This window comes from Trichosurus vulpecula, chromosome 5 (assembly GCF_011100635.1).
Source record: "Trichosurus vulpecula isolate mTriVul1 chromosome 5, mTriVul1.pri, whole genome shotgun sequence".
NCBI classification, from domain to species: Eukaryota; Metazoa; Chordata; class Mammalia; order Diprotodontia; family Phalangeridae; genus Trichosurus; species Trichosurus vulpecula.
Window position 1 is genome coordinate 161,028,901 of NC_050577.1, and position 14,367 is coordinate 161,043,267.

Genomic DNA, 14,367 nt, shown 5'->3' on the forward strand with positions numbered 1-14,367 from the left:
ATTGCTACTTCAACATCATCTTTGTGTGTTTCCCCATGACCACCATCCCAATTTCCAGACATCACTGTGCACTGCAAACTAAGCTAGGTTTAATGCTGAGTTGGGGATGGCAGCAGCAAAGCAGAACAGAAGGCAGGAGAAAGAGGAGCTGGACAGAGCTGGCAGGGTTCTGATGGGCAACATGGCATACAGGAAAGAGCTCACCACAGAAAATGAGGTCAGAAAGCAAAGACTCAGGCCAAACTGAAGGGACCCATACAAGATACCCATTCCACTCATTAGATATTAATCAGATGACTATGACTGGGTCATTTAGAATGTTAGGTTCAGAGATCACAGATGAGTCCTAATTGGATATTAAGGCCTATCCAGTTCAATTCCCTCATTTTACAGATGAGGAAATTGAGGACCTGAGAGGTGAATTACTTTTCTGAAATTACATAGTAATAAATGACCTAGCCTCCAAATCCACACAAGGCTCTTTCTACCGTAACATGCCAGCTCCTAACCAATTCAGAAGGGTTTGGAAGGGTCAAGCTAGAGTACAGCCCAAGTATAAACGTAGACTCTGAGTGTATAAAATTCCCAGAAAAGAAGGGCTATGGAGTCTGGACAGGGAGACAAGAAAGCATCTCTGACCCTGGTAAAGACACGAAGGTCCATCCACTGGGGAAAACAGGGAATGGGTATTTCCTAAGGTAAGGGCTGTTTCTTCTTCTGTCCTGATTTTAAAGATCCTCTTAGCTGGGGAATGTAGAAGGTAGCGAGTATGTGCTGCTACAGTATACAGAGGAAAGGAGAGCTTTGCAGGTAATGGTAATTGATAGTTTCAGTATAGATTGCAAGCCTTCCCTCTGGGGAGTCCTCACAATTTTAGCACTAAGGTAATCAAGGGTATTATACTGGCATCCTACTCATCTCTCTCCTGGGGTTCCTAGTCACCCAATAAATCAAAAGACATAGTCATTAGAATTCAAAGCACTCAGATACCACCTTAATTCATTCTACTTAAAGAAGCTCTATATCTTTGTTATGCTTCCTGTTAAAGTAAACAGTACTTGCTCTCCTGTTACATGATCCTCCCTTTTCCAACTTTGATCATTTAGTTCTGTAGCACTCGGGGCCATCTCCGTCTTCAACCCAACCTGAAGGTGGGCTCCCTAGAGGAGATCAAGGGCAAGCCACCTAACTTTTCTGAGTGTCTTTCAACCACTATAAAATGAAGGGTTTGGAATAGAAAACTTCTAAGGTCCTTTTCAGCTCTATTTCTATGATCCTAAGATAGATCTTCCAATTCTCTACTTGCTCAGTGTTATGGCATGTAATGGCATAGCAGTGTAAGAAATGTTACAAGGACCCTGATATCTACCAGTGATGTTATTCTAGTGTTTCCAAACCTACTTCCTGTTGGTCTCTTCGGGGTGCTTCATCTTCAGCAGAAGCTGCCCTGCTAGTGCTATATTCTCTGCCAGATACTGTTTTGTTAGATGTGGTCTTCACCAGATGGTGGTAGACATGGCCACACTAGGCACATATGACTATGGAATTTCCTTCTTCCAGCTTTTGGATTTAGCTTCATTGGGCAGTTGTGAGGATCAAGTGAAATAACATATTTAAAGCACTTTGCATCCTTTAAAGAGCTATTTTCAGGGCAGCTAGGTGGCGCAGTGAGTAGAGCACCGGCCCTGGAGTCAGGATACATTTACTAGCTGTGGGACCTTGGGCAAGTCATTTAACCCCAAATTGCCCTGCCAAAACAAAAAAATAAATAAAGAGCTATTTTCTAAAGTCATCTACTGTCTCCTTATAAAAGTAGCCTTGGCCAATTTATTTGATTTCAAAGCCATTCCACAAGGACCTTGAAGAAAATTTGAGCCATAGAAATAAAGCTTCATCTGGGGTGAGGCTTGGGCAGTGATGTTGTAGCTCTGAAGTGGCATTAGGGCTGTTAGGGCTTTATTTTGCTGTAGCTGGTCAACTAGCCTGAAGGGTATCCAACACCAAAAAATCACCTTCAGATCTCTAAACAGTGTGTGTGTGGGGGGGGGTGGCGGGGGCATGCATGTGTGATAATACTCAGGCTCTATTTAAATTTTCTTTACAAGCGGGAGTTTCTATTTCTTTTATATGTAGGAGCCCATTTACACATGTGGACAGATTTATATCTCAGTGCCACACATGGGAAATCATGTTCCTGTTCTTTCTTACAGATCTCTATATCAACTTTACATGTAAATAATTTACATAAATTTTTTGAAAACAAAGCTTTTAAAAATTTAACTCAATTTAACAAATATTTGTGCTATGCCTCTGATGTTTGAGTTACTCCTCAATAAAATCCGTGTCAATTTAAAAGTGATTGAATTGCAATTTACATAGGTAAAGTGAAATGGGTGAAGAATGTCTCTTGCCCAGACTATGACATGTCATTGGATGGGTGGTCCATTGCTTCCACTTAGTCATTGCCTCGAGGAGTGAGAAATATTTTAAAATTCAGCTGTATAGATAGAAGGGTTACAATCTGGGCAGAATAGAAGGCAACCTAAAATGCCTGGAAGCAGGACGGTACACTGTAAGATCTAGAAGCAGCCCACATCCAGGGTCTATAAGAAGGAAGATGTGAAAGAGAGCAATGTAAAATATGGTATATAAGACGTATAGAAACTGGAATGTAGGGGAAGAGAAGTTTGCATTTTATCCCACAGGCAGTGAAGGATTAAAAAAAATTGAAGTGAGACAGTGAGATGATGATACTTATGTATTTGAAAGATTATTTTTGTCATTGTGCAAAGGATAGATTGGGGAAGAAGAGATACTGGAGACAATTACAAAAAATAGAGATGATAATTGATAGACTCCTTAGGAAGGTTAGTTACAATGTGATAGAAAAGAGGGACAGATATGAGAAATACTGTAGAGCAGAGGTAACAAACATGTGGGCCATGGCATGCAACCCACAACACTCCAGAGGACAGCCTGAACCAGATTAAAATATAATTGGGAAATATTTCATAAAACTAGAGATAATATTAATATGTGGTTTCCTATGTTAATATGCTGCTCACATGGATCCTTATATATGCTTTACTAGCCTCCATTTCTATTTGGGTTTGACAATTCTGCGAAAGAGGGAAAATTGATGGGACATGGGAAATTAATGGATGTAAAGAGTGATAGAGGGAGGGAAATTCCCAGATAACAGAAATTTTGAGCCTGAATGACCAGAAAAGTAATGTGAACACCAAGAGAAATGTTAGAGGAAGGTGGAAAAACAAGTTTTGTAAAGCAAATTATTCATTTTTTGATATGCTAATTTGGAGATGCAGTAGAATTTTTATCTGATGATGTCCAACAGATACTTTGAGAGATAGAACTGGAGTTCAGAGAAGAGATTGTGGTTGTGTGTGTGTATTTGTATATGTGTGTGTATATGTATATATATGTATGTGTGTATGTGTATGTATGTGTATGTGTGTATATATATATATGTGTATATATATGTATATATATATATATATATATATATGTGTGTGTGTGTGTGTGTGTGTGTATAGATAGATAGATAGATAGATAGATAGATAGACTGGGAAGTCTTCTCCATAGAGGTGATAATTGAAATCACAGAAGTAGATTACAGAATTACTGAATCTCAGAGTTGTAAGGGTACTAGGGGTTATCTAGTTCAACGTATATCTAAGAAGCGGTCTCCAACAAGTCAATATCTTGTCTTCACTTAAAATTCTTTAGTGAGGAAGAGCTATTGCTTTCTCCAGAAAAGCCATTCCATTTTTAGACAGCTCTTGTCATTAGGAAGGGAATTCACATCAAGTCCAAATATGTGTCTATAACTTCCACACATTAATATGAATTGTCTGTGTTGAGTGCTGGGCATAAAAAGACAATCTGGAGTCAGAAAGACCAGAATTCAAAAACTACCTCTGACACTTATTAGCCGTGTGACCCAGGAAAGTCACATAAGCTCTCTCAGACTCAGTTTCCTTACCTATAAAATGAGGATAATTATAGCACCCCCTTCACAAAGTTAATGTGAAGATCAAAATAAATAACGTGTAAAACAATTTGAAAATCTTAAAGTGGTATATAAATCCTGGCTATTATTGTCATTATTATTACTAGCATGTACACAGGAGAGGTACTGGAAGATGCAGGGACCAGGAAAGGCTTCTTGTAGGAGGTAATAGGAGATAAACTTTGAAGGATGCTAAATATTCTAAGAGATAAATGTTTGGAGGGAGTATATTACAAGCTTGGAGGATAGCATCTGTAGAGGCACAGAAAAGGAAGATGGACAGCAAAAAGATCAGTTTTCCTAAACCACAAAGTGTGTAAAAGATTGTTGTTGTTATATTTGTTTGTCCTCGGTTTTTGAAGAGGACCGATGACATCACGGGGTGATGTTTTGACTTGTACATGAGTTGGATTTAAGTAAGGCAGAATTCCACAAAGTCATCAACCTCACTCATGATTCTAGAATCATCAAAGTACAGTGGCAAGACAAAAATCAAGACTATTGGTGATGACCTGGGATGCAGTGGATAACATTGGCATCTTCGATGTCTGATCATGATCTAGCGCTCCACAGTGCCTGCTTCAGTCACCTTCATGGTGATTGGAACAAATTATTTTCATCCACCCATTCTGCCAGGAAAAAGTTTTCACATGTTTGTGGTAGTCATCCCCCTAACTCACTACCAGGTTTGAGATCTGTTGGTTATCTTCAACCTGCTCTAGCCTGTAGGCTGAGGTGGTTTTAATAGGGGGTGGCTTCTATAGCTCCTTGGAGCCACAAGTAAGACTTGGGTGAGAGCTGGACACCAAAGGTGGATGAACAGCCCTGTAAAGGGCTCAGCAAGCCCTGACATCAAAGGTGCTGATCCTCCCCGAACACCTTACACACCCTGTGTAAAAGGTAGATATCCTAGAAAGGAAGGTTGGGATTAAGTTGTGAAGGACTTTAAATGCCAAACAAGTACTTATCCTACAGAGCTGGGATCCACTGGAGACATTCAAACATTTTAAGACAGTTTTAGTATTCATTCTTTACATCTTTTCTTCTAAATAAACATACTCAATTTCTTCCACTGATGATCATATTAAATTCAAGGCCTTTCATCCTTTTGACTTCTTCTGGACATTCACCAACTTGCCCATATTCTTTCCAAATGTATTACCCAGAATTCAATTCATTATTCCAGATATAGTCTGACCAGAGCAGAGTACAAATGGTGACTCACTTCTATATTTTGTACACAGCAGCTTTCTTATGGCAGTTATGGATTTTCTTAAGGTTTTTCTTTTGTTTTTGTTGCTTTGTTGAGCTACTGACTCATTTAATTTTTAGTCTATTAATGCTGCCCCTTAAACTTTTCACAAAAACTTTTATTTTAAAAGATCATAAGTGTAGCATCATAAGAGACTTCAGATTCCATTCAGTTCAAGCCCCTCATTTTATGGATGAAAAAACCCAAGGGCTAGGGAAGTTAAGTGATTTGTCCAAACTCACGTGGGTAAGTAGCATGAGAGGTAGAATTTTAACCTACATACAACATTCTTTCCAAAGGCTGTGTTCCCTATATAATAAAAAAGTTTATTTTTAATCCAAAGGTATGACATTACATTTATCTTTATTAAGCTTCATCCTATTATTGTATTTGACCCATCTTTCTAAACTCTTGAGACAGTTGGGCTCTTTGACTACTATCCAATGTGTTAGGTATTTTTCCCAGCTCTGTTCCACCAAAAACTTGATATTCAAATCTTTATTAAAGTGTTTAACAGAATAGGGCCCAGGACAGATCACCAAGACACTACAAACTCTCTTTCAAGTTTATATTGATTCATTATTGACAACTCTTTAGGCTCCTTGGGTTTAGTCATTCAACTGGTTCTAAAGGTATCTAACATCCCACATCTGTCCATCTTATCCACAAATATAACATGTGAGACTTTTTTGTGCTTTGATAGAATCTAGGTAAATGATGTCTGTGGCATTTTCCTAATTTAACAGTCTAGTAACCCTGTCAAAAAAAGGAAATGGGCTTGTATGACTTGTGATTGATGAAACCATGCAGGCTCTTAGGGATCTCTGTTTCACTTGGTAAATATTCACGAGCTATATTTATAATAATATATTCTTTGCCGGAAGTTAAAATAAAAAATCACCAGCATATGTTTTGCATACTGCTTACTTCCTATCTTTCTTTTAATAAGGACATTTATTCTTCTTCAGTTCTGAAGCTTCTCATCTACTCTTCACAATCTTTTAATGGTCATTGAAAGTTACTGAGCAACCGTCTCTGCCAATTTATTCAGTATTTCCTCTATGATGAGGAGAGCTAAACTAGATTATTTCTGGATGTTTATTATTGCCAGTTCCACCTAGAGTTTGTCAAAATAGAAGATGACATATCAACATAGTCTACCTGCACCCTAGATTTGGGGAGGGGAAACATACTTTAAAAGAACTAGAAGAAGTATAGCTAGGATCCTGTGAACTAAAATGGTGCCAGAGATGTCAGCTCAGGAAAGATGGAAGATGCTCTAGAAGTCTAAACAGAAAGGAAAATAATTCCAATGAGGAGGGAAAAGGGGTTTTGTTTGAAGAGAAAGATATAGAATCACAAGGAACTTATCAATCACCTTGAATTTAAACAAGAAGAATACAGAAAATGAAAGCTTTGGCAGGTAACTGAATAATAGTTAATAACAGGTAACATTTATATTGTACTTACTAAATGTCAGACACTGTGCTAAGTGCAACCTGGGAGGTTGCTATTCTTATCATCCCCATTTTATAGATAAAGAAACTGAGGTAAAGAGAGGTTAAGTGACTTGCCCGTGATCACATACCTAATGAGTGTCTGAGGCCAAATTTGAACTCACATCTTCCTAATTCCAGGACTTGTGCTCTATCCGCTGCTGTACCACCTAGCTTTGAGATGAATGTAATCTAAAGATGAATAGAAGAATGTGGTTAGAAGTGCTAAAACTCAAAATGAGGTAAATGTAGACAAGGAGAAAAGGAGAACAAACATTTTCTTTTTTCTGAATCTATGTTGAGAGGAAAAAAAGGAGGATCGAAGAAAGATTAGGACCTTTGCTTAAAATTGACGGGATGATGGTAATAATGGAAAACAGGGAGAAAGAGCTAGTTAGCTCTTCCTTTCTTCTATTTTCTCTGCCAATGAGACTTATCCTTGCCTTGGAAATGACTGAGCCAAAGCTACTAACAGAGATTTGATACCAAAGATAAGTAAGGAGGTAATAAGTGAGCACATGTTGTAGCTACTCTGAATGGATCCAAGTCATCTCTACCAGATTAGCTTTATCAATGGGTACTGACAGAATCACAGAATAATAGATGTAGTTAAAAGAGATCTCAGAGGTCAACTATTCCAATCTTTTCATCTTACAGGTGAGGACACCGAGACTCAGAGAGTTGAGAGACTTGCCCAAAGTCTCTCAGGTAGTAAGCATTAAAGACAAGATTAGAAACCAGTTTGTTATGGGATTACTATCTGATGAATTCCTTCTCTCTGGCCACATGGGGCAGGCCATTTTTCCCCCTCAAAGATGACAAAAGCACTCACTGGCACCTGAATGTCCCAGAAAGCTACAGCATAAGCTTACACATTGCTTGATGTACCTTCCTGGTTGTGTCTGATCACATCAATGTGGCTTCCTAGCTATGCCTGCTCTCTTGAAGTCAATACCGTTCAGCTTTGACAGACATCCTGAGGCCTCATGAGTCACAGGACTCTGCTTGCTAACCAGGTCCAATTTTATAAGGTGGCAGGAGGATGTGCCTACTTGTCTATTTATCTACCTCAGCAAAGTGCTACTGTCTCAGGTTTATGCTAGAGCTGGCTCACAAGCTTGAGAGCCAATTCTGAAACTTTCAGTGTAAGCATTTTCACCTCAGGAATCTGCAAAGGCTACTTATTCTTCTGTTGATTGTCTAAATTAAAGAAAGTGATGGAGAAAATGCCAATAATTGAGACTAAATTTAAAATATGTTCTGTGCATTTTTTCTCCCTATCTTTAAGTATCGTTTCCATGCCAGTGCTCCTTTTGTTAACTATTGAATAAAATATAGAGTGTCTCATTTCTTTCAATCACATACCCTGAACCCCCAGGGGAGTGTCCTGAGTCAGACCCATACCTTTCACAACTCTTTGGACTCTGGAGCACCAGCATTCCTTTGGCTGTACCTCACTTCCTCCCGGCAGGAAGGACGGCTAAGATTCTATCACTAATATATGAAAGATCATGGAAAATAGAAGAAGACGAGAAGACCGGAAAGGGGTTTGTGATGTCCTAATTTGTAAAAGCAAGGAAGAGAAAAAAGTTGATGAATTATAGACCAGTGGTTATTTAAAAAAATTACTGCAGAATGTTCCAAATAGAGAGTGATGATTAGAGAAAGCCAGCATGACTTCATTAAAGACAGGCCATGCCAGACCAATCTCATTTCTTTTTTGGACAGGATTCCCAAACTAGTAGATGAGAGGAGAACTATGAATATAATTTACCTAGATTTTAATGGAATTTTCAGTAAAGAATCTTATGGGATTCTTGTGGAAAATATGGAGAGATATGGAGTAGACAATATAATTGGACCCAATTTATAAATGTTTGGATGGCTGGACTCAAAGAGTAATTGTTAATGGTTCATATTCTATGTAGCAGAAGATCTCCAGTGTAGTCTCCCCAGGACTCTGTGAGTGACCCTGCATATATTCACACATAAGTCTTGTATTCCATAGCACCATGTCCTGCACCAGGAGAAGGGTATAAAAAACACAAAGAATGAAGTAGTCCCTTCCCTCAAGGAGATTATATTCTGATGAGGGAGACAATAAGTACATATATATATATACATATATATAAAGTATATGTCATAAATATGAAGAGAATAAATACATATACAAAGTAATTAGACACAAGGGAGTTTGGGAGGGACAGCACTAGCAATTCAGGGGATCAGGAAAGGCTTTAAATAGGTGATGCTCCTACTGTGTCTGGGAGGGAAAGTAGGATTCTGTGAAATAGGTGAGGAGGGAGTACATTCCAGGCATGAAATGTGACCAGCAAAAAAGCACAGAAATGGGATGCCATGAGAGAGGAACAGAAAGAAGGCAGTTTGTTAGTATCTCAGAGAGTGGGAGGGGAATGATATGCAGTGAAGAAGAAAAGATGATAGGCTAGCTGCTGGAACAAGATTGTCAAAGGCTTTAAAGTTCCACCGGACTCTCAGCAATATGGAGGTTTGAGTTCATTGAGTAAGAGAGTGACATTGTCATGTTTGCACTAAAGGAAAATCATTTTGACAGTTTGTGAGTTTGAAATAATCTAGCTGAGAGGCTGGTAATAAGCACCAGAGTTAAGGTGGTGAATGTGTGAGGAGAGAGGAAAAATTCATATGGGAAAGACTTTATAAAAGGAGAAACATCAAGGTTTGACAACTGATAGGACTTGTGGGGTGAATGAGAATAAGGAGTTGAGGACAACATTTAGCTTTTTACTTTGGAAATGGGGGCAAATGGTGGTACCTGATAAAAATAGGGAAGTAAAAGCGTTTGAGAGAGTTCCATTTTGTTCATGTTGAATTTGAGATGTCTCTGAGACATCCAATTTGAAATGTCTGGTAGGCAGTAATGATGCATTCAGAGGAGGGATTGGAGTCAGACAAATAGGTCAGGGTCATCTACTAGAGGTGATAATTAAACCCAGAGAAGCTGATGAGGTTACTAAGAAAGAAGGTGCATAGCAAAGAGAAAAGAGTCTAGGACAGAGGCTTTTGGAAACACCTATAGTTAGGTGATGTTGAGAGGAGCCAATGCATGTAAAGTGCTTTATAAACACTAAGGCACCATTGAAGTGCCGTCTATTTTCAATATGAGAGGTGGTGTGGGTTAACTGAGGGAAGGAAGGCTGGGCTTAGATTCATGAAGGCCTACTCTTAAATCATTCCTCCAACACATACTGACTACGTGATCCTGGGCAAATCATAAACTCTCAGTTCCCCAGACATCTCTTTAAGAGGATAAATTATAGCAACGTTGCCAATCTGCCTTTGTAAAAAGTATGCCACCTTTGAGATTTCCCTGTACTTATAGGCCAAAGGTACAGATTCAACAAATGTATAGTATTATTATTTATAGATGTATATATAGATAGTATTATACATAGATGAAGGGGGGAGAGAGAGAAAGAGAAAGAGAGACAGAGAAACAGACAGAAAGAGAGAAAGAGAGACATAGACAGACATACAGACATACACACACACACACAGAGACAGACAGAGAGACAGAGACAGAGAGAATCTCCAAACAGAGTTATTCATGCATAAAATGAGAGGGCTTGGGTAGATGATTTCTAAAGTTCCAATATAATAAGTACTTAATAAATATATTTTTGGCTGAATAACTTTTAACATTCCATATTTATATTCACCCCAATGGAATATCTGATTCAAATTCATATCTTACAGTGCACTGGATAATAGGATTCTGGGGCCTCCTCCTAGTTTCCATTGGCTTATATCCTTAAACTACTAAAGACTTGAGAGTGTTCAGCCTAAAGTCAGCTTGTGGGTATCTTTATTTGAAACACATGGAAGCAGGACAAAAGGAGGGGGAAGATGACAAAACCTCACTTACCTCCCTTTATTAAAAAAAAATCATACTTTTTAAAAATGAGTGATCATTCTGAAAGACATATACTGATTTTTGGAGATAAAGAAACAAAAAATCCCAAAAATTTATTTAGTAGTCAAACTTCCCAGAAGGACAAAACAACGTTTTGGTCATACTGACACTTAATATAATCACAAGCCCAGTAGCTGTCCAAATATACAGTAGCCATAAGGAATTTATAATGATTTGCTCCCATTATTGGTATAGACATTTTTGATGCTGAAAAATGGACACCAGCCTATTGTAACACACCTGGGAGCTATTGTTCGCTAGGGTGACAGAGCTAGATGGGAGAAAAAAGCATCACTAGTACTTATGCCAATAGATTTTTTCCTGTCAGATGTTGTCCAAGGAATGCTGGCTTCAGTTGTTTCTCAATTGCACTTCTGGGGATATTAGTAATTGTCATAGACTACTGCTGATTTTTTATAACTCAGGCTAAAATCTTAAGAAAAGAGGTAGAAAGGGTAACAAAAATACGAAAGATATTAGTGAAGAAGACACTAATATGTCACATAAAGAAGGTGACAAATGACAGAAAAGGGTACATAATGTCCAAAACAACAACAAATCAATGCAGCAAAGAGCTGAGGTATCTTTCTAGATTCATTACTATTACTCTCAAGGAGAGAGAGAGAGAGAGAGAGAGAGAGAGAGAGAGAGAGAGAGAGAGAGAGAGAGAGAGAGAGAGAGAGAGAGAGAGAGAGAATAATGAAAGACCAATTTTCAGACCTTTAATTGACCTTTAAAAAGTTCAAAATATAATAAGAATATCCTTGAAAATTTTAATAGACTATCATGGCTATTCATGAAATAATTAATTATACATGCCTTTATGGTATTAGCTGTTTTAACAAAAGAATTTTTATTATTCTAGTAATATAGTTTCCCTTCAAAGAATAACATTGATTAGAAAATTTTATTACATTGTTATAATACCTCTCACGTTTATTGAGAACATACATGTTAGTACTCCCTACTTTGTTTAGGAAAGAATGAATAGTAAAAAAATTCAAAGAGTTCATAATGCTATTTTTCTTTGCACAACCATTCCATGGGAGAAAAATGATAGAAAGTAGTTGTTGCTTTCAATTTGGCAAACAGAGGGAGACAGTATAAAGACACATATTTTAAAATGTTTTCCCTGGTGGTAGCAGCAGAATTGGAGGTGGGGATCGGGGGTTGGGAAGGGGCTGTGATGAAAATTTGAAATACCCATATAAACTAAACTAAATCATTGAGCTTTAAAGACTCTAATATTTGTGTTATTTCTCCATAGTTCATTGTATACAGCTTATTATTATATGGTATAATATGATATGTTTTTTTGTATTTTTTAAATAAAATCTATCAATGTTTTAAGTTTAATAAATGGCAACATCAACTTTTGGGGGCTAATAATCAGTTATGTCACTGAACTGGTAATTTAAAAAAAATCCGTGACCATTTAAAGGCAATTTAGGGTGCATTCATGGCTAGATTAAGCCCCTCGAGAGAAGGTAAGCAATTTGTATACTTCACTCTGAATTTAAGGACAGAGGAACAAGTTAGCCCTAGAAAAAAGAAGTTTAAAAATAACCCAACTTTTTTCCCCTTATCTATCCATGACTGAAGATGGGAAAAATTGGAAGAAAGAAGAAAGAAAAAGGAAGAAGAAAGAAAGAAGAAAGGAGGAAGAGAGGAGGAAGAGAAGAAAGTATCTACCAAGTAAATGAACAACAGCAAAAAAGGAAGAAGATAGCCATACAAATTCTTGTCATCATTTTCTTCATCTTCTCTTTAAAATATATTTATAATTCATAGGGTTAAATATTTAAAACTGGAGGAAGGTAAGATCTCAAACAAAAGTGACTTGCTCTTTTTTATATCTTTGTTTTTCTACTCTTGTATTATTCTTCTATGTCTTTCATTCATTGTATGTTTAAATTTTGAACTTAAACATCTGTTACAGTTCAGACAAGAGAAAATGAGTAAGTTTATGTATGCGTGGGAGAGAGAGACTCAAAGACACAAATGGACTGACAGAGAAGAGACAGGGACAGAGATAGAAGAGTAAGAGAAGGAAGACTGAGGAGGGAGAGGCAGACAGAAAGAGTGGGGATAACATTTTTTTCTAATTTAAGATCCTCAGATGAATGGAAATGACTTAAACATCTATGAGTTACAGCTAAACGTGTGTTTAATACGTACATATGTTGCAATGTATTTTAAGGCTATACTTGAGTAATTAGTAGAGACTTTAGTCATCTATCTGTCTTAACATGCCTTGAACAGATTAAACTATGAGAGCTGCTAGACAGTATGACCTTAAAGAATATTACAGGGAAAAAATTTAAAATCATCAGATTACAAAACTTATTTACTCTGTGAAATGTGGAAATGTATTATAATTAGAAACTGTACAATTTTATAATTGTAAGCTTTCACTACTGATCTGCTATCTTGTTAGGGGAGGACATGTTGAAACCAGATCATATTTGGTTCCTGGTTTCTTGCTTATTTTCTTATCTAAGTGAAGAAACGCATTGAGAAATAATACTCATGCTTTTAAATAATTCTGATACTCACTATCATACCACTCCTAGTTAAGTACATTATGACCAACATTTTTCCTGAGCTTATAATTTATTAAGTGGAGGCCTCATGCTATATATGACTTTTGAAATTTTAAAACAGATGAATATTTAACATTTGGTTAATTGGGTATAAGCTTTTATCTTCTCTTGATATTTTAATTTTTCCAATGTTAAGAGCAGACTGTTTAATAACATTTTTTGTTAAAAGTACTATGTGTAATTTTTATGTCAATATTTTGGTAGGCTTTGAATTTCAAATATTTATTTATCAAACTGGAAATATATAAGAATAAAAATAATTCTATCTCAAGGTAATGGATAATTTTTTAAAATCAAAAAATAAAGTAGAGCATTTGGTTTTGTTTGGCTTATTTGTTTCACTAGAGGCTTCTGTAATGGCAATCATGCGTATTAAATTTGCCACAGATCTCTTTGGGGTCTTCACTTTGTGTAGATCATTTAGTTGTCATCTTTAGATGAAGAGAGGCAATGTAATGCAGTGGATAGGAGCCAGACTTGGAGCCAGGAAGACCTGGGTTCGAATTCTATCTCTATCCACACAATCAAATATTGTGTCACCCTCATCAAATCACTTAATTTCTCATTTCTTTAGAAAACTCTAAGACTATAAATTGCATTGAAAATACCAACATGGAAAGTTTTATAGAAGCTTCCTCGCTGGGGAGTTACCTATAACCAATTATATCCAAGTTCCATTCCCCTTCCCTTTAAACCAAATGTCATTAAATGCATACCTGGGTGGGACAGGAGCAGGCAGGGAAAATCAGGCCCCTCCTACAAGGCTGTATGAGAGCTCTGTACAGAGAAAAGAGACTTTTTGCTATGCTTCTCTGCAGAGCAAGTGTCTTGGCCTAAGTCTGTCTTTTCCAGTGGATGTCTGGAGAAAATTTGGATTAGGAGAAGAAATCACTGGTGATAAGAATGAGACCCAGACTAAATTTGTTTGCCTCTTGTCAGAATGTATAACTCTGAGGACTCTCTATCTCTGCCTAGAATCAAAGTGATAGAGTTTGTAGTAAGGCAACCTTGGTCTGAGTCCCAGAAAAAAGGTT